General features: G+C 37.1%; 1 protein-coding gene and 1 long non-coding RNA gene across 38 annotated transcripts in view; both read left to right on the forward strand.

Moving 5' to 3' along the window:
- The window catches only part of RIMS2 (regulating synaptic membrane exocytosis 2), a 462,856-nt gene that overhangs the window by 88,314 nt on the left and 350,991 nt on the right, over nt 1-23,551 (forward strand). The window lies entirely within an intron of this gene.
- On the forward strand, nt 14,079-18,655 carry LOC308189966. Its single transcript, XR_013946756.1, has 2 exons — nt 14,079-14,602; nt 15,193-18,655. It is a non-coding gene; the product is annotated as an uncharacterized lncRNA (long non-coding RNA).

Consider the following 23,551-nt stretch of genomic DNA (forward strand, 5'->3'; position numbering starts at 1 on the left):
TTCTCTTCTTTGTTGAGTGCATTTCCAGCTGCAGGATGTACAGCGTGGACCATCCATATGCAGCCACAAAGTGTAATCCATTTCATTCTGTTGACAATTGACAGGCACCAAATAATTAGTCTGTCACAGTCAGGATTTCCAGGTCACTAGGATTTGGAATAAACTCAGTGATTTGCAGTCGCATACAAATAAGTTGATCCTTAAGAGACACGGTTCGATTCTGTGTTTCTCTAGAAAAGAAATGTGACATTATTGACTTGGTGGAAAGGATTTCTCTAAACTCTAGGTTATTTTTTTATTTTTTTTTCATTCAGTTTAGGCCATGTAACACCTGTAGAATCTGGTAATGTACAACTGTATTCATCTTTCTGGAGAATCTCAGTGCAGGTGTCTCGGAAAGAAAGGAAAGGAAGCTGCTGAGTTTTTCCAAAGACAGTTTCCTATTTAAAAGTTTAAAATTCACAAATGGAGACTGTAAAAGTTATCCTTCTAACTGGGTTGAATTTCACATCCCAGTCTCTCCATGAGTAGAAGAGAGTTCATATTATCAGATATGCTAAAGACCTACAGCACAGCTGAACTCTGGTCATGGTTATCTGAAAACAACAATGCCACATCCATGATTGTAAAAACATCTCTAAACAATGATCAACTCCATTTAATTTGAGGTGAGCAGCTTTCCAAAGGTATACCCCAATTTAGCGGGACTACAGTTCAGCCATATACCTCATGGTCCTTAGCACAATTCCCTCCCCGTCCCTCACCCCCAGCAGTGTTTGGCTGCCTGTGCTTTAGGGCAGCTCTGATGCGGCCCAGCTGTAGCCTGGGATCAGCCCAGGGAAAGCTGTGGGAGAAGGAGCCCTGTGGGGGCCTCCACACCCTGTTTGGAGCTGCTTGGAGCCCTGTGGGGGCCTCCACACCCTGTTTGGAGCTGCTTTTGGCTTAGGCACTTGGCCTTGGTCCTTCCCTTGGCGCCACGGCTGGTCTGTGCCCCTGCTGACCGGCGTCTGTAGGCTTGGCCTCCTGGCGGGCCTTGGTTCTGCCTCATCACCACGGCCCTGTTGGGATTACCCTGTTCTCCTCCTGTGGGGACTATGGGACACTGCTCTGTTGGTGGGGGCATGGCCTGGCTGAAATCACCCTTTGTGCCCTGCTCCTGGCCCTGGCTGGGCCGCTGGCCCTCTCTGTGCCTGGGCAGTATGGAAGCAGCATGCTGCCCCAGCAAAATGGGGTTCTCGTTACTTCAGTTGGTACTCTGATGAAAGGCTTGCACAGCAATCATTTTTAACCAGGAGACATTGCTCCTTTCCAGCCTGTAAGCTTCTCATGCAAACTTATATGTAGCAATAGCTACAATAGCAACAGCTACCCAGCTGCAGCATTTCTGTACTGACACCTCAGGTTCTCTCAATTCTTCAGAAAAAAAAAAATATCTGTGATTCTAATAGAAGCTTTGTGGATATTATCATTTCTTTCAAGTGATAACTGCAGAAACTATTTTTGTTACTCGCTTTATTATTTTAGGCTATTTTCACTTGGTGGCTGTTTTGAATCTCATTAAAGAGCAGATGATAGCCTCAATTTCAACAGAGGCTAGGCATATTTGAAATCTTCACTCTATTTCAAAGCTTTCAAAAACCATAGAGATTATTATGATCCTGACACAATGAAGAACTGATAATATTAGGCAAACTGATATTTTTGCACTTAAGGTGAAAAAATACTTTCTTGAACAGTGGCTTTGGCTCACCCAGTCAAATGCCAGATTCACCTTCTAACATTTTTTTTAAAGGGTAAGGTGTAGATATTGACTTAATGCTAGATTTCTTCTGAATATGGAATGAAATTCCAGTCATTTTACTCACATTTCTGTGTCTAAGTATTCATGGAGGTAAGGCCTTTTCCCACAAAACTGATATTAAAATGTACTTGCATTTTCACATGGAACCAAATAAATATGCTGAAATCTGACCAATTTGTTGCTTTTTAAGCATTTGTTCTTTGAGAATTGGATGGGATAATTTCTTTAATATCTTTGCTATAGAAATGACTGACTGGACTGTCTCTGATATCGTCAGTCATGTCACTCCTTATATTATACTGGTGTGAACTCAAATGCTGTGCAACGATGCTGGGGGAAGCAGCTGAGAAGGTGGCGGTAGTCCTAGGTGTCTAGTAAAGGGTAATTGTTTATCTTGAATTTCACATTTCTTTAAATTTCATTGCCTGTTTCTGAAAAGAGACACTTCATCCTGAAAGTTGCTCCATATCGGTAGATTCTGTCTGAATCAAGTCTTGTTGAGCTGTTGGGATTCACGCATTACAGTGTGAATGACAGAATGCGGAGTCAGAACTGCCTCCAAAGCCACCAATTTCTGGAATTGCTGCTTTGCATTGGAAAATTTACACTGATATGTTGAAGTGTTTAAAGCTCTTCCTATGCTGTTAATTTCTGAGAATTATCTTACATCTCCTTTGAGTATATAGTTTATAAATGAGTAAATATGTATTATTTTAATCATTACCTAAGCAGTGCTTGTACTTTGGAATATCTTTTAAGCTAAGAGAGAAGAGACTTCTCTACTGATACGTGAACATGACTTATCTGCCACAATTTTCACAAATATTGACTGAGTTTGTAGGAAATATGAGTTGTTCTGTTCTCCTTGCTTACATTCTTAGGATGCATTTAATGTTTACTTTATCTCTTCTGTGATTAAAGTTAATTCGTTTTCAAGTAAAGTTAAGCTTTTGGAAACTCTTGAATGCAAATTAAGATTTGGCAAAATGAAAGTGTGATGGAACAGAAGAGTGTTACCAGATCAATATTTATGAGCCAATAGTTCCTAATGTTAGAACCTAGTGATGCAAGAATAGTTATTAGAAAAACTGTCTCAAAGCTCTTAAGCTGCCTTCTCTTAAATACATATCAGTGTTACAGTGAGAGTTTGTTTCTGTCTTTTAGATTTGTTATTTCTGAGTCTTCTCTTTTACTGGTTTGTATATTGTCGTCTTTACTTTTCTTCTTATATTCACTTCTTATGCATTATGGTTTTATTCCTCTTAAATGTTCTAAAGAACCTTGTATTTTAGGTGAAAACTACTGAGTGGAAAAAGTAGATTAGAACATAATTCACAATATGAAGAGGTGTAGATCATCCGTGTGTTTGCAAAAGACTATTAGAATATTTAATAGTTAAAATTTTATAGATATAATTATCACTTACAATTTGGATAGACTGGAACACCATGTTAGAGTAGCATAAAAATAGTCAGGACGTTGAATAATATATGCTAGTCATTATTTTTGGAAAAGAGATAAAAGTGGGAAAGATTCATATTGATGGCTAAGCAGAATGTTTAAATATATGCAGGTGTATAGTGTGTAGTTGAAAGCTATTTAAAAAGGCTAATATAGCTAGATTTTCTTAATGAGTGAGGACAGACTATTGATGAATAATCGTTGGGTTGGAAAGGACTTCTGAAGGTGTCTCACCCAACCTCTTGCTCAAAAAATTTTGAATTACATTAGTTTTCTGAGGTCCTTGTCCAGTTGAGTTTGAATCTTCAAGGATGGAGATTCAGCAGCCACTTTGAGCAAACTCTTCCTGTGCTTCATCACTCTCTTGATTAAAAACAAAACAAGGATTTCCTACACCTAGTCTGAATTTCCTAGGTTCTATCTTGTATTTATTGCCTTTTGTCCCATGCTTCACTGTGTATCTTTGAGCAGAACACTACACATAATACTACATCATCAAATGACTAAATTATGGGTACTGCATAGAGAAGATTATAAGGAATTAATATTCAAAATGGCACTATTTCTAAGCAGTCTCTTGAAATGTCATGGGCCTTGTTTATAGTCTGTTTTAAAATTTCAGGAGTAGTGGTACACTGGAGAATATAAAAAACTGAAGGTAAATAAGAAGATATTAAAAGTTATTAAGACAGTAAATACTGTGCTAGAAACAGACAATTCTGCTTCAAAGAGTAGTCAGCCTAGGTAGGTAGAACAGTAAGTTAAGTTCTATGATAAAAAAAATCAAATAATAATTTTCATCTCAAAATTTGTTTTTGTAAGGATCTTACCTCTTCTTGTAACTTCGTGTAATTTTTAACCTCTTCTATTTACTGTTTCCACTTCTCATTTATTATTGATTATTTTAAAGATGCTCCTATTTCCTAGTTTAAATGCCATTGTATCCAGTTTTAATTTTTGCTTGAAACATGCTACCTTTACTTTTTTCTTTAGTTTCATGTATTTAAAATCTTTATCGTTGTCGCTCTGTGCTATTTTACCTACTGGATCTTGTAGGAATAAATTTAATTTTGTCAAGTTCTCTTGCTCAAAATTGAACACAGTTTTAAACTGTTGTCTGCATCCTTAATCTGGGGAGCTGGGCTAGTCTGACTTAATTGCTCTTTTGTGCTGTTACTTACCCCTTCCTGCAGTTAAGAGACATTCACCGAGAAAGGAACCTAACCAGGCAGGCATTTATGATTTCAAAATTTTTTAGCCTCTCTGCTAAAAGCACATGCTTATGGATTATGCTCCTCTTGCATAGTAGAGTGTATTTCTCCAGAGGATCGAGGCACTAGGAGTTTTCATTCCAAACACCTATGAGCAACTCCTGCCACTCTTATTGTGGTAGGACAGGAAGCCCTGCTAGGAAAGCAGTGGTGCACCCGATGCTGTGCAGATAAATGACTCTGCACATTGAATGATAATGCTTACAAGTTCCTTGGTTTTAGATAGCTTTCAATGCTATTTCCTATTTCTTTAACCAAGAACAATCAAAAAACTCTAGCATCTTTGGAAATGCTTTAGGTTTTACCACTGCACATAAGATCACAGAGTAAGCCGAGGGTGGTAGGACCTGGGGAGGTTATCTAGTCCAATCTCCTGCTTCAAGCAGGATTAACATCACAGTGAGACCAGGTTTCTCAGGATCTCATCCGACTGAGTTGTAAGGATGGAGATTCCATAGGCTCTTTGGGCAAGCTCTTGCTGTGCTTATCAACTCCTGAGATTTTTTGTTTGTTTACATCTGATCCAACCCATTGTCCTTCAGCTGTGCATCTTCAAGAAAATTCTGGTTTTGTCTTCTCCATAGCTCACCTTTAAGTAGATGAAGATTGCAAACAGTTCCCCTCTTCCCCCACCCATCCGCATCCCAGCCTTTAGGCTAAATAAGCCTGTGTCCCTCAGCTTCTCCCTGTGTGCTCTGCCCCTTGACTGTCTTAGCTGGCTCTGCTGTATTCTGTCCTGTTTGTTTGTGTGTCTAGCATTGGGGGGGAACCTGAAACTTTTGTAAGAGCACAGGAGCACAAAGTTACATGTCATAAGGCTATCTGAATAATAAAGCTATAAAATGAGTTTTCACCCTTTCTACGTGAGCAGATGTATTCCCAACATAGTGGAGTGCTCATTTCCATGCCTAGATCTAGTCTGTGTATTGGCATGTGACATTGAGGTACCAGAAAATATTGCTCATTTATGCATTTTTCATCGTCGTTCACAAAAATGGGAAAGAGTTTTGTCTGAAACCATTTTGAATATTTTTGTTTTCTGAAGCATTATTCCATTTACAATTTTAGCTAAAAAGACAGTTCCTTCAAGGAAAATAATACTGGGAATATTTGTGTTTAATATTTATGAATATGAAAAGGAGTATATAAGTAATATAGATCTGACATGACATGCAATAAATGCTTGAGAAACTCTGTCTCCTTGTGCTTTAAAACCCTACTATTTTAAAGAGCTATTGAGTGATGAACATGTAGTTATGCCATAATGTATCCCCTATTTCTGGCTAGAATAAACAAAAATCCTTCATTTCACTGGACTCAGTGCAAGTGCAAAAGGTTGATGCATGCTAATCATTTGCAATACTGGGGTCCAAGGCATGTGGATCTAAATTCTGCATCCTTTTTATGACATGCCCATTTGATTTATTAAGGTAATTCAAAATAATTTGGAGTCATGTCTTAGAAAATTCCACAAAGAAAATAATTTTAATTTATACAAATATTTTCTTGGACATATAAAATTTCTCAATTTCACCCATAAAACTAAGAAAATTATTAAAATGAAACATTTTTCACTGGATCCTCTTCACCACTATGGGGAAATAAGAATGACATACAATAATTCCTTTGAAATTTGTTCATTTATTTTACTAACAAATACTACTGCTTGCTTTCAGAATGAAAGTGACTCTTTCCTTCTTTGTCTTTTTTCTGTCCTTTCTTTCTTGCTTTCGTGGATATGAACTCCAGGAGGACAAAGTGGTTAGAGCCTTTTTTCTGTCTTAAGTCCTTTTCTTTTCTGTGTAGACTTGTTTCCTGGCCTACATTTGCTTTTATTTGCACATGTGTAATTCCTGGTAAAGGCAAGGGGAGTTACTATCATTGAAATGAAAGCAATGTTTGGCATGAAAGGCTTACCTGTTTTTCAGATAACTTACTAATAATCTGTGAGTTGTTGTGGACATTATGCATGATATTCCTTTCTGCAGCTTTTGTGAGCATGCCCCTACTTTTCCTTTAGTTTTGCAATATGATATGTGCACAGTTGAAAAACAAATTAAGTAGGTAATTGTCTATGAGGTGTTTCTCTTACAAAAATACAAATTAATTTTATCACAGTCACATAAACCTTTAAAAATAACTTTTTCCTATGTGGTAGCAGTGTTGTTGATGTTCTCAATCTCAAATGATGTTGATGTTCTCAATGTTTTGGCTTCTTTTAGTAACTTTATGTAGCATGGTAGTTCTGTTTTGATTTTTAATGACAATACAGTTAGATGTCAGTAATAACTAAGAAAACGTATCTATTCTTAACATCTAGGAATAAGCCAGCAATGTCATAGAGCAATCTATTAACATATGTTATTTTTTAAATGACACATGGGCATTCAGAAAATGTGGTGCACATATTGTATTGAGCATAATGTTGAATTAACGTTAGAAGTTATGCATGTCACTGACACTGTGTTTATTTTGCTGATATTACACCAGAAGGAAATATTTTAATCTGATTTTATTTTAGATGCATTTAGAAAAGGTAGTATAAAGATGAATTTGAGAATAAGCCTGAATATATTTCAATATTTTGCCAGATTATATGCAATTATTAAAAAAAAAGAATGGAATCAAGAAAACTACCTGAGCTAATATAAATCTGCTCTTCCATGAAAATCGCTAATGTTTTCTGAAGGGAATTGCAATTGTAAAGCAACTTGCCCTGTAGTGCTTGGCAAGTAAGTTCCAATATTTGACGGACTAAAGTGATTCTTTAGCATCCATATGCAACATGGCACAGTCTTTCATTGCAAAAAATGGGATTTTTTATTGGTAGCAGTGTCAAGGCTCATATTCAGCTCACATGTATGGCTCAGAAATATGTTGCTTCATATAAAAGTTGTCAGTCATTTGCTGCTGTTACCATTTAGGCTATGTTTTTACTAGGGGGCAAGCGATCTTTGTGGTGGGACACATACTGGTCCCCTAGTCTGTTAGAGGACTACATAGTTTTTTTTGGCCTGCATCTTCAGATTTTTTTTTTTCTCAGTTAAAATGTTGTGAACTCACAGAAGCCATGAAGTAACACCAGTTCCTAGAATAACAGAGGTAGCTGTAGATTTCAAATGGTGGTTGAATCAAAGGAACTATTTTCTCCTTGAAGAATTTCTCCCATTCCATATAATCTTGTAATTGATGCATGTTAACAGTGTTCCCACAGTCAATGCAGGAACTAATGCCCATGAGGCACTCACATATATTGTAGCAGTACCAAATCCTAAATTCTCTTGGGAGCATGAGAGGGGAAGAGAAAGGGGGTTACAGGAATAATGTTATATGATTAGCTTGTTTTACTGTGTACCTGTGCTAAGGAGGAAAGGGACAGGAATTTCTTTAGCTAATGAACTGTTTAGTTTTTTTCGCAAGTAACAATTGCATATCAAGGAGCTAAAGAGTTGATTCTGCTGATTTTGAAATATATGTTGTAGAAGTTATAAAGGAAGGAAGAACATACTTCAGGTCAGATTTTTCTTGACTACAAATATTGTGAAGTAGGGACAGAAGCGGTCTTCATCTTGCTCTTTTAGTGTTACTAGTATGGTTAAAAACCCTGGTATGTTGTATGCAGATACAAACTTCTTTACTAAAAGGGTTGTTAGGCATTGGAATGGGCTGCCCAGGGAAGTGGTTGAGTCACCATCCCTGGAGGTCTTTAAAAGACGTTTAGATGTTGATCTTAGTGATATGGTTTAGTGGAGGACTTGTTAGTTTTAGGTCAGAGATTGGACTAGGTGATCTTGGAGGTCTCTTCCAACCTAGATGATTCTGTGATTCTGTGATAAATAGGATTTTTTTTAAATTTTGTGTGATACAGCATTCAGTAGTAGGTTAATCCATGCAAAGAGTCCTTAATATTATTAGTTATCTATTTTTTTGTTAGCAATTTTCTATCATTAACATATTAGAGAAGGCGTGAATTCCAGTATTTCTTAGGAAGCCTACTCTGTATTTAGTAGCCGTAGAGTGGCAAATTCGATCTACTTATGGATAAAGCCATAGATATTTGGTGATTGTTGATAGGATGTTGACTGTATGATTCAACAATATGGATTTGGAAAATCAGGTGTATCCAAAACCTGTGAGGCGTTAAAGAATAGAAAGTATTTTAACATTTCAGTTTGTTGTCTTGAGAAATAAAGATTATGATTATAGAGAAAAGCTGGGACAGTGCATGGTGATGAATGAAGGGGACAATCATATACCAGTCTGCTGGTGCTGTTTATTATGGGGAATGGAGTTGGACATGAATTCTCACTCTGTTTTAGTATTGCAATTGTACTGTTAAATATCCATAGAAGAGAACTTACATTTCATACTGCTGTCACATTGGAGTATAAAGCTCTCTGTACCTGTTTCCAAGTTGAATCACTTGCCCCAGCCATTCCTCAGTCTGGTATCACAGTGTATCAAGTACTTTTGCAAAATCAAGGCACAAATGTGACAGAAAGGAGTCATTTATGTTAAGTTATAAAAGAGAAAGATCATCTCTGAGGAGGAAATAGTTGACTATTTTTTAAGGAAAAATAATGTTCAGTGATTTTTTTCCATCTTCTGTATTTTTATTTTCTTTAAATAACAAAGGTACATTTTAAATGATCTTGTGCATTAGTGTGGCTATTGTTCAATCAAATGTGACCATGAAGTAGAGGAGTGCTCTTTGAGAAACAAGAGTCAATTAAGGCTGACTGAAGTGTATTTCAAAAAATAAAGGTGCACAGGATCTCCATCTTCCTCCTTAGATTAGATTTTCACAATTATATTCCTAACCAAATAAATTTATTAAGATGAGCAACATCATTAGCTGTAGTAGTGAAATCGTACAGCTATGTCATTGAAAACCATTAAATTAAATGATTAAAAATATGAGGAACTAAGAAGTGCAATATAGGTTGCGTAAAAACATATCTTCACTGCAAATACTACTAAATGAATTAGTGGTGAATATTTTAATTTTGACTGAAGTTTAGCTTGTTTTTAAACAAAACTATATTTTTATACCTTTGCTTGGAGGCAGTGGCTTTAAAGTCACCGATACTTTGAGGACACAAGTAAGCCTTAAAGGAAGTTTTTGGAAACAGCTGGCAGGAGAAAACACGGATCCTTCTGATTTAGGCTCCTTCACGTGTTGGTTATGGATCTGGCTTTTCAAAACTTCTAAAATCCCTATGGAATGTTTAGTTGTGAATGTTTGAGGTTTAGATACATCAATTCATGCTTTTCAAGTGCTTGTTTTCTTATTCTTTGTTTAATAACTGTCTCAGGCACAGAGATTTAAAAAAAAACACAACAGCTTTATGGTTTGAGTTAGCTCCAACTTAATTCAATTATTTGGAACTATAATTTGCAACAAATATTGTTAAGGTCAATGCTGCTCTGTCTGAAAGAGAGTGAAAATCTCATTCTGTATTAGACAATGTCTGTAGCTGGTAATGAAATCTGTTTTTTCTCTCATCCCAGGAAGTTAGGAGGCAGTCACCGATTGTCATAAAGCTGGAGTCAGCTGAGGCAAAAAGATGGTGTATATGGGAGTGTATGACATGGAAAAGATGTTTTTCGAAATCTGAAGGTGAAAGGGGACTTCAGAGATACCATGAATCCTTAACGTTCCTGCTAGTGAGATGAAGTTTCTCCTTATTTTTCGTGCAACCCCTTTATTACAGTGCCCGGGGGAATAGTCTCCTGGGTAAGCAGTGATGATACTGGAACCTGATCTGGAGTCCACCAGATAGATCAAGTGGAAAGACCGAACTGCTAGGTGTTAATCTCACATATACTATCACACACCTGTAACTCAAACTGGAAGAATCGATTCTCTTTTCATAGCTGTATTTCTGCATTATAAATTGGGCACTTGTGACATGAAGTTGGCAGTTCAGTGGCCTGGCATAGGGACAGTCTGGTCCTTTCTCTGCTCTTTCATCTCTTTTAGCAGGTTTAGGAAGTTGTTTTTAGGGAATCTGTTATAAGGTGCTACAGGTAAATGAAAGCCTTCAACAGAACTGCGTATAATTCTGTAAAGGATAAACCTGAGGTGCAAAGCTAGGGAACTTCATCCTGTTCTGTTTTTATCCACTGAGTGAAGAGGGTAAAACATTTAACACTGACCTTGAAGTGGGTCTTCTACCTTTGTAAAAATACGTATTTTGAAATACTTAAAGGCACAAACAAATAGCTTGCCTTCAAAAACCAAATCTTCAACCTTCACCAGTCTTAAGAACCTGCAGATAATAACTTTTTGATGAAATTGTCTCAAAGTCTCCTTTAGGCAAATTCAGATTCAAACATATTTACTGAATAGGTTCCCAGGTTAATTCCCCTAATAGCTGGACTGACTCTGGAGTTTTCTTTTAACTTTAATTATTAAATCAAGGTTTAATCATTTTTGAGATTATAGACAGAGTTCAGACAATTGCAGTCATTTTTAGCAATATAGCCTCATAAAACAATTTATTGTAAAATTACATTAGAAAAGATCAAAAGCAATTAACATTGGGCCTTGTTCTCCCTATGTGTCTTACTGCAGATAAAAACTTCCGATTCCCCAGTTTTCCTTTGGCATATTCCAGAGTAATGAATTTTATTATTCCAGTCAGGAGAGACCAAAGCGGTGGTGAGAATGCTCACATCGTTTTGTGGAAATTTCATTTGAACTGTTAAACAAGAGAGAGAGTGTTTCTCATTTTACTACTCTCCTGAAGAGATCCTGGGCCCGGCCAAGAATCCCGTTGTTTCTACCCCAGCTGTGTTGCAGGCCTGCGCCTCCACGGTGCCCTGTAGCAATCTGGGATTGCCCAGATGTGACAAATATTTGTAATAATCTTTGGGAATAACCCAAATCATGGCTTATTTCTCACACCGTTGCCTTCTTGCTTTTGGAAAATACCTGTTTGGGTAAACTCTTACCTATTGTTGACATTTGACTCTGACTTCTGTGTCTTATCAGGAAACACGCTCCGAGTATCATCAAGCTTTTTAAGGTCTGCCAGTGCTTTAAGGGATATGCTGTTAAAAAAATGTTGATTTATTGATGACTGAAATTTGGGAAAAACAAACAACTTCTTTACAAAGTGACTTGCAAAAACAGCAGGATATTTCACAGACTTAAAATACTTCTGACAGAAGTCTCCTTTACCAGCTATTATGTAGGATTATTTTGCTGAGACATTTCTCAGCTGCAGGAAGCTTAATGATTTTCCTCAGCTCTTGAGTGTTGTCTTTCAGATTGGGATCTCTAGAAGTAATTCAGAGGGTTGGCAACTTAGACCTTCCTGTCTTAGTTCACTAATCCCGGTGTGTTCTCTGATCCTATTTCTCATGTATCCGTTTGTCTGAGCTACTCTCCTTTATCTCTACAGAGTTCAGAGCTCACTCCTGTTTCCCTCATCACTAAGGAGCCTACCTCCAGTAACAGAAGGTGCTTCTAACAAACATGATAGCGAAAACTCAGTTTTTCTGTCTTCTGTTTCTTGGAGTTGGATTGCAAAACATAAGTAAATGTAAATACCTGCAAACTTTCTCTATAGATAACTTTAAATACTAAGATTTCCAGTATTTTCAAGACTGTCACAATGTTACATATAAGAAAAAACAGTCAGTATACATACACCTTATTAAAGTTGTAGTTTTAAACTTGCATGAAATCCCAGTGAAGACCACATGTAGTAAATAAATCGTTCTGATGGCTAAATTGGCATGCAAATGTTATTCCTAAATTAGATCTCTTTCCATGTGTTGTTAACTTTGCAACCTTACTGTCATACTAAGATACACTCTGTCGGTCAAGGAACAGGGACATTACACTATATTGTAGCTAAACACTGTGTTGTAGCTAAACTTCATATTAACTTCTGTGAGCTGCTGGATAAGTTGGGGGACAGTGAGATGGAATGAGGCTCCTTCCTCCCTCCCTTCCTCCCTCCCATCCTGCCTCCCTCCCTTCTTTCCTTCCTTCCTTTCTTTCCTTTCTTTCTCTACTGCAAAGCCCTTTGGCCCATTTCCTCATGGACAGATCAATGACACCATGGTGTTCAAGGAAAGGGGGATGTGGCCCTAGAAATTGCCGTTCTCCTCTTCTAGTTTTTCTTGTACTTGAAAGTTAATTGGAAAAATGATAATAAACTTCTTGATACGATCTAGCTTCAGAGTAGTCTTAATTAGTGCAATCTAAAGACTACAGGGTTTTTAATATAACTCTGTATTGAGACTATTTGCTTTTGTTAGCAAACTCCATGCTTGGAGAGCACATTCAGATGTGTTTCTTGCTTAAGGATGAACCAGAACACTAACTAGAGGAGTACATAGGTGTGAAAATCCTTTTACATCCACATATGTACTTCTGTATCAGATGAGAAAGGGTTTATGTGCCCAATGGCTTGTATAATTTTTCCACCTTCCGTCTGTGTAAAAGATGCTAGTTCCTCCTATAAGCCTTGTCCTGCATGTGTACACTCTGGTGGTGCAATTTTATAGTACAGAAATTAGAAATGGCTTGTTTTAGATGGCTTTCATTTTTGCTTTCATTTTGCTATTTGTCTTATCCTGATGGCATTAGAAATCTGCTTTCTAATTTCAGATTGTGAACCACTTACCACTTCATAGCTTCTTCAAGCTATCTTAAAATAAACTTGTCTTAAAATATGTATGAAAACAGTATAACAATAATATATAATGTTAGATATAAATACATTTTCACTATCATTTTCTTTGTTGAAATGAATTTGCAATTCCAGAACAGGACGATGAACAGTTCTTGAGCAGTAAGTTATATTTGCCAACTGTTGCAATATTCAGAAACCATATCATGTGCTATTAAGTTCCAGGTGTAGACCTTTATCAAAGGTAGCTCAACAAATTCCTTGTTTCAGTCCCAGGTGTGTAACAGCACACCTAGGACTCTATGGACACAGTTAGACACAGAACAGCAGGGGATGTTGTAAATGTTTAATTATCTAGATTCAGCTTCAGTGGCTGGAAACCAGTGCCTATATATATAAATAATGAAGACATTGCCAGTAAAAGAGTAGAGCAGCAAACCTCCCAAGGTTTTTTTTTTTTTTTTTTTTCTGAACTCTTAGAACTTTATCTAATGTCTTCAAGGAGTAATTTTTTTTACAGGTTGAGGAATTAAATGAAAAAGTCCTTGCACCAGGGTTAATATTGCCTGTTTGCTGTTTAGATCTGCTCCAAGAAAATAGGAATTTATACGGCAAACACCTTTTGATGCATCAAGTATTGGATGCACAGACAAAACAGTTACTTAGCATAGTATGCATGACTTGTTGTAGACAATTTCAGCAGATCTTGGACTTCAGTGTGTTCATGGAGAAAGTTTAAATAAATGTGAAAAATATTGTGTTTAAACGAGATGTCTTCTATGAAGTATAAATAGGAGGCATTTGAAAATTAAAAATCCCTTGGTTTGACTTACTGTCAAGATGCCTTCACTCAGCATCAAGAAGATGCTATGAGAGATATCAAGGAGATTCTATGGAGAAATCTGGATTTCAGGTAGCCAATTCAATTTCAGTCAATTGATGTGTGCTAATGTTTGTAGTTTATTGAGAATTAGTTCAATGTAGTTCAAAAGTCCTTTTTATCATTTTAGGTCTGCAAGAAGAAAAAAACCCGATGCTTTGTAAACCAAATACATATACAAAATTAACAGGAGTCCTGTTTGTTGTTGGGGATAATGTGCTCTCACGAAGTAGATTCCTAGAGTATTTTTATACTGATAGAATCATAGATGTGTCTTAATTAGTAAAAGTTAGAATAATAGTCATTTAGTTTTCTATGTTCATGACTACACCTCCCATTTAGCTTTAAATATCTAAATTTCTGGGGTGTTGTTAATAACGTTCATTTAACCTGTTCATCTTTCAGTTTCACTGTAATTGTTACATAACTTCAGAGTCATGACCTGGTTGATTAAGGTGTACTTGCTCTCAGATTCTTGGTCATGTGATTAAGAAAGATGATATTTATTGTTGTTAACAATTTGGATTTCTTACAGTTCTAGGTAGGGAGTTGTTGTGGTTTAACCCGGCTGGCAGCTAAACACCACACAGCCGTTCGCTCACCCTCCCCCCTCCCTCTCTGGGATGGGGGGAGAGAAACGGGAAAGTGAAGCCAGTGAGTTGAGATAAAGACAGTTTATTAAGACAGGAAAATAATAATAACAATAATAATAATAATAGTGATAATGGTAATAGTATTAATAATAATAATGTGTAAGAAAACAAGTGATGCACAATGCAATTGCTCACCACCCGCTGACCGATGCCCAGCCTATCCCCGAGCAGCCGGCCCCCCACCCCGGCCAGCCACCCCTATATATTGTTTAGCATGACGCCAGATGGTATGGAATACCCCTTTGGCCAGTTTGGGTCAGCGGTCCTGGGTCTGTCCCCTCCCAGCTCCTGCTGCACCCCCAGCCTGCTCGCTGGCAGGACAGAGCGAGAAGCCGAAAAGTCCTTGGCCTGGTGTAAACACTGCTCTGCAACAATTAAAACATCAGCATGTTATCAGCGCTCTTCTCATCCTAATCCAAAACATAGCACCCTACCAGCTACTATGAGGGAAAATTAACTCTGTCCTAACTGGAACCAGGACAGGAGTGTGTGGTGTCTTTCTGAGAGAGTAGAATAGTTTTGCCTCTACATTGGAAGATGGGGTTCAAATGCTTTTTTTCCCTTGATACGTACAATTGTCTAGTTGTCTGTTTGCATTCTGTGTTAGTACATTTTTTAAACTTCAATACCATGATGATTATGTATGTTTTAAGAAATTGTTTTTGCTCTTGTGGGAAAGGAAATTTGTCTCTTAATGTCTCTTTTAATCTGCTTTAAATTCTCTTTTAGTTTTATCTGATCCTGGTTTTGTTTTCCTTTTGTCATGGATATCACTGGGGAAGAAGAAAGCTCTCCCTATAGTGGATGTCTGGCATCAGTCATTTGGGAAGAGCAAAGTTGTTTGCATTGTTATTAACATACTTGTTTTATAGCAAAAAGTGAAAATCGTCTAGCAGGTTATCCTCTACAGCCAGACACCAGTCTTAAGTGCTCATTAAAAATGTCTAAAACCCTTTTTTTTTTTTTTTTTTAAATCCAAACCAAAGTGTTTTATTATTATGCACCATACTACGAAGAGGTGGTTATTTATTTATTCATTTTGTGGTAAACTAACTTTCTGAACTGTTTTAAGATTAATGTGATCATTTTTGTTTTATAGATTCTTCTTTTATTTATTTTAGCTGCCTACTTATAGATTTTTTGTAAAAATATAGTTTTGATACTGCAACATTAGACTTCTGTAATATTATTGTGCCAAAGGCTTAATAAAATACCATTTTGTATTCTGAGTAGGGCTCTGATACTTCTACTGTAGTTGTGTCACAAATTTTAAATTCAGTTTTAAGTAATAGCAAATCTAAGCCTATTACACTTCATTCCATATAAATATTTTTATTAACCCTGTTTACTAATGTTTGCTTCTCATGTTCAGTACAACACTGAGCATGAGAAGAGAGCACTTACCAAAGGCTTACTTAATGAAAACCTCTTGTAAATGGACACGCTAACTTTTTCAGTAAAAATTAGAAGACATGGCCCTTGATTTTGATGATTTTTAAATAGATATCCTTTTCTTTACTGGTTACCGCTCAGATCAGCATCGGGTTCTGCTGGTTGAAGCTTCCTGTAGAGCACAGTTGGTTGAAATGTTGGACTGTGAACTAACTGGGTCGTTTAATGATAAGGATCTGGACCTAAAGATAAATGTATTTTTTTTTCTCTGTAAAAACTGCGGAGCACATCTGTGAAGAATATGTCCTTCGGAAATGACCTGCTGCAAGATACTTCAAACCAGAAGTTTCGTAAGGTTTCCGTGATCACTCAGGGTATCAGATCTTTTTGACAGCTTTGTCAAAACAGGTTCCAAAATACCAACCAACCAAAAAACCTAGAGAAGTATGCATCTGTTTTGAAAGTATACAGTGCCTGAGCCAACTGAGAACAGTAGTACAGTAAATCTGGACATACTGTTCAGTGGTGAAATTATTAAGCTTAGGAAGCACCGCATTGTGTCCTTTGGGGATGTGACTGTGATGCAGAACCACTGCCCCAGTGTGCCACCTTGCTCCTGTCGCTGTGATAACGCTGCAAGTGAACGAGGTGCTCTAGTGATCTACTTTTCTCGAGTCTCCAGCTGATCTGGGAAAGTGTTTTCTTCACATCTGTTAATGTGGAAAGACAGAGCCAGATGACGTATGTATATCAATATTGTAGAACACACGTGTGTTCTCCACTGCTACTCTCTCTTTCCCTCAAGCAAGCAGTAGTTCTCGCAGCTGAAGCTAAATTGAAAAGTTTGCATCTCTAGGCCAGAAGGAGAAGAGTTCTCTATAAATCTGGGAATTTTCACTTGCTGACCTCTTCAAAGCCAGTATCTCTAACCTCGTTAGCCACAGTCCTGGCACGTGAGAGGGAATCCAACACTGAATTTTGGGCATTAACGGAACTCAAACACCTTATCCTTTTTGACAGCCCTGATGTAATTTGGGTAGGTCCTCAGAACTTTTTGACAGGAAGCATTCATTTTTACTCAGACTAGAAGTATAACCCCTTCCACATACACCAAAATCGCTGAGTCCAGGTCTGGTTAAATGCTTCTGTTTAGTTGCAATAAACCTTACAGCAGTCCTTCAGAAAGTTAGGCCTTTAAAATAGTGGCTGGCCAGCAAGGGAGCTGTGACCATTATTATTAAACCTTGAGGATATGCCAGAGTAACTGAGGCTTGAGAGTTACTGAGGCTTGTCTTATAGAGCCCATGTTTACTAGAGTCTTGTTAGACTGTAGTTAATTAGAAGGCATTGCTAACATGCTATTTATACAAGGACCTTAGTTGTTACCATTGTAAGTTTATAATAGTTTATAAAAAGTAGTTTTACTGTGGAATAGAAGCTTTGTTATCCTGTGGTTTTCATCCTTGCAGTTGTGTGTAATCGTGTTCAATCTTTGGTTATAGTTTCCCCTGTAACTGGGCATGTTTGGTGGTATTCTCCTAACGAATCCTTTGGTACATTCAGAAGGTTTAATACTGCATCTTGCAGGGGGAAGAGCAGCCTCTTCAAGCAAGGGGATCAGAACTATTGCAGCTCTGAAGGCTAGAGGGAGGTTTTCTATGAAGTGGAGTGGGAGAAAAGCAAGTCAGGAGAAAAGTAGAGGTAGCTGTGGATATGTTGAACTTTGTGTGATTGCTGGCCTGTATTTGCTTGAATTACAGTTTTGTATTTAGTATAGTGAATATATGGTAGAGTGAGTTAGTATATATATATGTATTCTGATGTGAGTAGTTCTTTCCCGCCTTAAGTACCACATGCTTATAGGAAATCAACTTTTTACGCAGGAGTGAAGAAATAACTGATCCCAAGAAATCCTGCAAATAAACCTTTAGTAGATGAAAAATACTGCCTTTACAATCACTTGGCCCAGGAATTCACTAAGGAATCATTTATATTACTGAAGTTTGATGTCGTCATCACCCTGTTTTTCTTTAAGAATCAGAGAAATTGTGTGGTTGTGGTTTTTGTGCCTGTACTTCAGAATTCTAGTATTATGAATTTCTGTCCTTATTTTGGAGAGGTCATCCATTAGAACTATGAACTTAATGCTATGTCCCTGTGAGACCCTGAACAGAAGGAATGGAAGTGATGAAGTGAGTTAGTTTTATTAACTTGTTATTGGAGTAGGGTGAGCTTAGAGACTTTAAAAAAATCACAGAAAACTTAGAAAATCCTTACTATATATGTTTTCTTGAATGCAGACTTGTCTAGTCATCAGTTTAAATATATTACCATTTTCTGACATATAAAGAAAGATAACATTGATAAATTCAGGCAAGATAAAATTTAGGAGTTTTTTGAAAATCCAAACACTGTTGAATCTTGCCTCAGGTCTGAGAGGATGGTTCTGATGTCATTCTGCAGATTCTGATTTTGTGCAGAAGAACTGCTGTTTTCACTTCATTAGGTTGTAGTGTAAGTATACTAAGATTTGTAAAAAAAAATATAAATATATATATATAAAAAAATCATAATTTTAAAGTTCTTTCCAAAAACTGGGAACATTACTTTCAAACTAGATACATTAAAAACAAAATGCCATCCCCTTTTTCTTGTGTAATATCAGGTCAGACATATTACCTTACTGTTGCTTTATTGTTTTCACACGTAATAATATTGATCTAAAATAATTTCTTTTTCCTGAGAGTGCTTTCCTTTCCCTCTTTTGATAGTCTGTGTCAGAGTGGATTGGTTTTTGAGAAATACATCACTTTGTGGCAGTGGAAATGAAGCTGGCATGATTTTGTAATTACAAACATCATTTGTGTTAGAGGGAACCCTCAATCTTTCAGACTTCCCTCGATCTTTCAGACTTCCTTTTTACAGTTTACTAATTCTTTCTATCTTTTGAAATACCAAACATACGACAACATATCTAAGTGTATTTGGAAGAATGGGCTGAAATTTTGGGTCTAGAATCCATGATGATGAGCTGGACTGTATAAGTTCAGTTATGGTCACCCACTACGTAAAAAATAAACCAGGAGGTGGTTTATTGGTGTGTTCATAGTCTGTCATCCACTTTAACTTAACCATGTTACTACAGCTACTGTCCTAACTGTAAAGAGCAAATAGCAAAGAACAAAACCAAAAGACTATACAAACCTTTGTCAGTGGTCCTATGACATTTAAATTGGGATTTCAAACGTTGATTTCTTCATATTGTCAGATGCAGGAAAAAAAGAGAACTTTGAAATTAAGAAATAAAATTAAAATTCTCTGAGTATATTTACAGTCAATTACAAAAACAAAAGATTCTTTATATGAAATTGGTTTTAATTTGGAACTTGAAATATGCATGCTACTGTGTGCTCTGATGTGGGCTCTGTGACAGAAATGTTAAGAAATCTTAAAATTCTTTTGGCCGTTTTAACGAATTTAAATGAGTCTTTTATTTGGAAGCAGCTAGTGTAAGGAGAATCTTCGTAGTACTGAGGTGGACCAATCTTTGAAAACAAAGCCATCTGACCACCACCAACAATAAAGGTGAATCCAAACCAAGGTGTTGTAACAATAAAAGCAGTTAAAACAGTTTGCTGTATGGCTGATGTTTGCTCAGGGGATTCACCAAATTCAGAGATTTGAGGATTTGCACTGTGAATGTTTTATACTCCACAGATTTGAAGGAATCCTAAAGTACCTAGACTTATTTTAGCTTATAGGAAAGCTGATAGTGCAGCATGAACAACATCAGACAACGTAACTTGGAGGGGGACACTACTTACCGATGCTTAAAGTGAGGTTGAATTGGGGGCCTCTGAGCCTTTCAAGTACCCCAATTTGAAATCGAAAAGAAAAGTAAAATGAGACAGGAATCTTTAAAGGAATCTGTCAAACTTTAGGGGTTGTTCATAGGCATGCCAGAAATACTGAGGAAAACTTCAGTCCTTGCTGCAACTTTCCAGTGTTTTTCTATTGCTGCGTTACGGTCACGTTGCCAAGGCACGCTAAAGCCCACTAGATGGAGCCAGAAAGGTTTTGTTATGATATTACTAAGCCAGTATTTCAGATGATTTCCATTTCTACTTTTTATCCTACTCGAGGAAAGTATAACTTAATGCTGTGTTCTTTGTGACACATTCTAATGTGCATGTCACCTAGCTGTCATAGGGTAGGGTTTGTTCGTGCCCCAAATCCACAAGAAAGGAGCTTTCTGCTGTGTAACGCAGTTGTCTGAGGCACAGCATGTCAGCAGTAGCAAACTTGCACATAACAACTGAGGAAGAAATGGGTGGCTTTGTCAGAGAGAAATAGGCTGCTGCCTTCACCTGCAGTGGAGTTATATGTAGGGTAGGGCTGGTCCAGAATTGGGCATGAAAACATATCTAAAGAAGATAAAGAGAGAAGATAAAATATTCTTTCTTGAAGTAATCATTGTATCAGGATTTGATCTCAATGAAAGGACCTGTTTAACTACTTTTCTTTCTGAAGCCTCAAATGTTCAACCTAGCTCATCCATACGGGCTGCCTGCAGTATCTCCACTGACCTGGGCTCACTTCACTCTCCAGCGTATGCTGAAAAAATGCAGGGAGAAGCAGAAGCCACATGGAGATGACACTAGTAAGATATGCTAGTTTATCAGGGTAAATTGAGGAGAGCTTCCAGCTGTCAGCTAGAATGTAATACCTGCCCAGCCTACTTAAAAAGATTTCCTAATGAACTACACGCTCCTTGTTGGCAAACTGCATGTCATTTTTAAGGCATAGACATGGTTTTCAAGACATATTTCTAAAAAGCATCGTATTCTGTTGAAAGCTTCAAGTCATGATGCATAGTTTGTCAGGACTAAATTGTCTTTATAATTAGGTAAGATTTTTTGAAAAGTCCATTAATTGTTACCTGCTAACTGATATCTTGGCGTGGACTCTTTTTTGAAGAGAGATTAACCTGTTCAATTATTGGTGTTCTTCAAGATACTTTCCTGTTCTCACTTTGTTTGCATCTTCATGTGTTTCCTAACAAAATGAATTATTTGAGACTGGAATTAAAAAAAGAAAAAGATATATATATATATATATAAACAAACAAAAATAACAAACTTCATTTCATACATAAATTCCTTTTTCCTTCAAGAAATACGGTTGTTCTCTTCAGCATACTGATAAGTAATATATACCTGACTCTGCTGGGTGTCACTAAATTTGTTGCTTTTCTACTCTTGTTCTGCTTTTCTGTTTTGAAATTTATTAAGCTGAAATGCATTTACTTCTTTTTAATCTTAGATTTTTATATTGTTCTGCCAGTGTTAATTGTGACAGCATCTCAGGTAGACATAAAATGTGTACATCCTGAATTCTTCTCACAGTGTATCTGTCTTAACATGGAATTCAGTGTAGGTTTCTGGCCAGAAAATATGTCTTAGTTTCTCAGCTGAGCTTTGCAGCATGCACTGAAATCTCTGCTGCTGTGACTACATTGCTGCTAGAGTATAGGCAGCATTTTTATGTTAAATTGAGGAATGTTTATATGGGATTCAATACAGCAGTAACTGCTTTATAGGCATCTTACCATTCTGTTACTTTTTTACTACAGTTGAATCTTGCATTTTTTTCAGACAATTTCAGTAGTGAGTAATGACACAGAGGGTGTAAATGGCGTGGTTCTGTTGACTTCAATTCAGTGACATCTTTATACAGAACACAGACTTATTGTGTCCTGTCACATTTTCTCAGTTCTTGGCCTCTTGTTGATGTTGATGTCATGTCTTGCAGTAGTAAATAACCCGTAAATGCTTTGAGCGATTCATTTTCAAAACAGTCTACATGCATTAACTAATGAACATGCTCAGCACCTTTTTTTTTGCCATAGATGATTCAATATTTTTATTAGTTGGTTTTTAAATAAAGCCGTGATGTGAGTACACAACTTTGAACACAAAGTTCAAAAATAACATAACATAAATAACATCTAATTGAGACTTTAAGGCTACAAAAGTCTCAAAATCAATTTGCTGTAAGACATTTAAGTATTATTGGATGTGGTACTTAGGGATATGGTGTAGTGGGTAATGGTGGTGGTAGGGGGACAGTTGGACCAGATGATCTTGGAGGTCTTTGCCAACCTTATTGATTCTATGATTCTATGATTCAGTAAGAATTTTGGTGAAGTAAAACAACTTGGGATTGTCATTTGGATGATTTCTATTACGTGCCAAATCTGTTGGAACACAATATTTTGTGTGAACTAATTATTATAAAAATATTTAAGAAAACCAAGACAATGTTCCAATTATCTTTCCTTAAAGACATGCTGAATTTGTGAGATAAAGTGTTAGTTAATGACTTTGCCATAAAGCTGTGGAAAATTGGTAATTCTAGTGATTATTACATTACCTTACTCCAGTCATGACTGCATATTTTTATTTTTCTACCAAAAATTCATCTGTTTTTCCTCCACCACAAAGTTTTAATCCATCAGCAACAGTTGCTCTAACAACAGTCTCTACAGAAGAAATTCTTTTCTGAGGAATTAACCTGCAACCAAACAGGTAAAAAGAGTTGGACTGAAGAATTCAAGGAACTCAAGTTTACCTGCAGAGATGAGTAGGGATTAGTTTGTAACAATTATCTGCAACTTCTTTACAGAAGATTAAATGACATGTCACTACCTAGAAATTACTGGCTCAAGTGAAACAATGAGGCGTAACTGAACAGTGATTTAGAGGGGAAAGCTATAAGCAACTTCCCAGTTCCTCAAGCATTAGTATTGGGAAGATCTTTAATATTTTTACTACTGGCCTTGGCATAGAGGACAGGAATGCAGTAATTAAATACATTGGTGACACAAATTTGGATAATTTGTCAGCACAGAGGAGGAAAGGGATAGCACGTAATAAGGAACTAGATTATCTTGCAAACTCCAGTAGTAAAAATGGGTTAGATTAGACAGCACTAAGTGTAAAATTGGGAATTTAAGGACTAATAAGAATATCTACTCTGAACTAAAAGTCCTTTTATTGTAAATCACTGAAAACAGTATAGGAGTCTAGGATGCGCTAAAAGCAGGTTTAATGCTTTTCTTCCCCGTGCTGTAGGTACAGAGCAGGACTGCTGGGATGATCACGTGTGTGAACGTGTGTGACTAGAAGCTAAGGCCGCAGTACTCCAGGCCAGGGACACCTGTGTGGGCCAGAGCTGCCCGACACCCCTCAATTCTGCTTTCCACAGCAGCGTGGCTGTGTCTGAGCTGCGTATTAGGAACAGTTCTCGCTCCGTGCTGTTCCTGCACTGTGTGCTGGCACTGTCTGGGAGGTGCTGGTTAGCTAAGGCCGGGCTGTGCCAGGAAGTGTGAGAACTGATCGGCCATCTTGGGCCAGCACCCGGCCCTGTGACAGGGCTACGTCTTT

This window comes from Anser brachyrhynchus (genome assembly GCF_964034855.1).
Source record: "Anser brachyrhynchus genome assembly, chromosome: 2".
NCBI lineage: Eukaryota > Metazoa > Chordata > Aves > Anseriformes > Anatidae > Anser > Anser brachyrhynchus.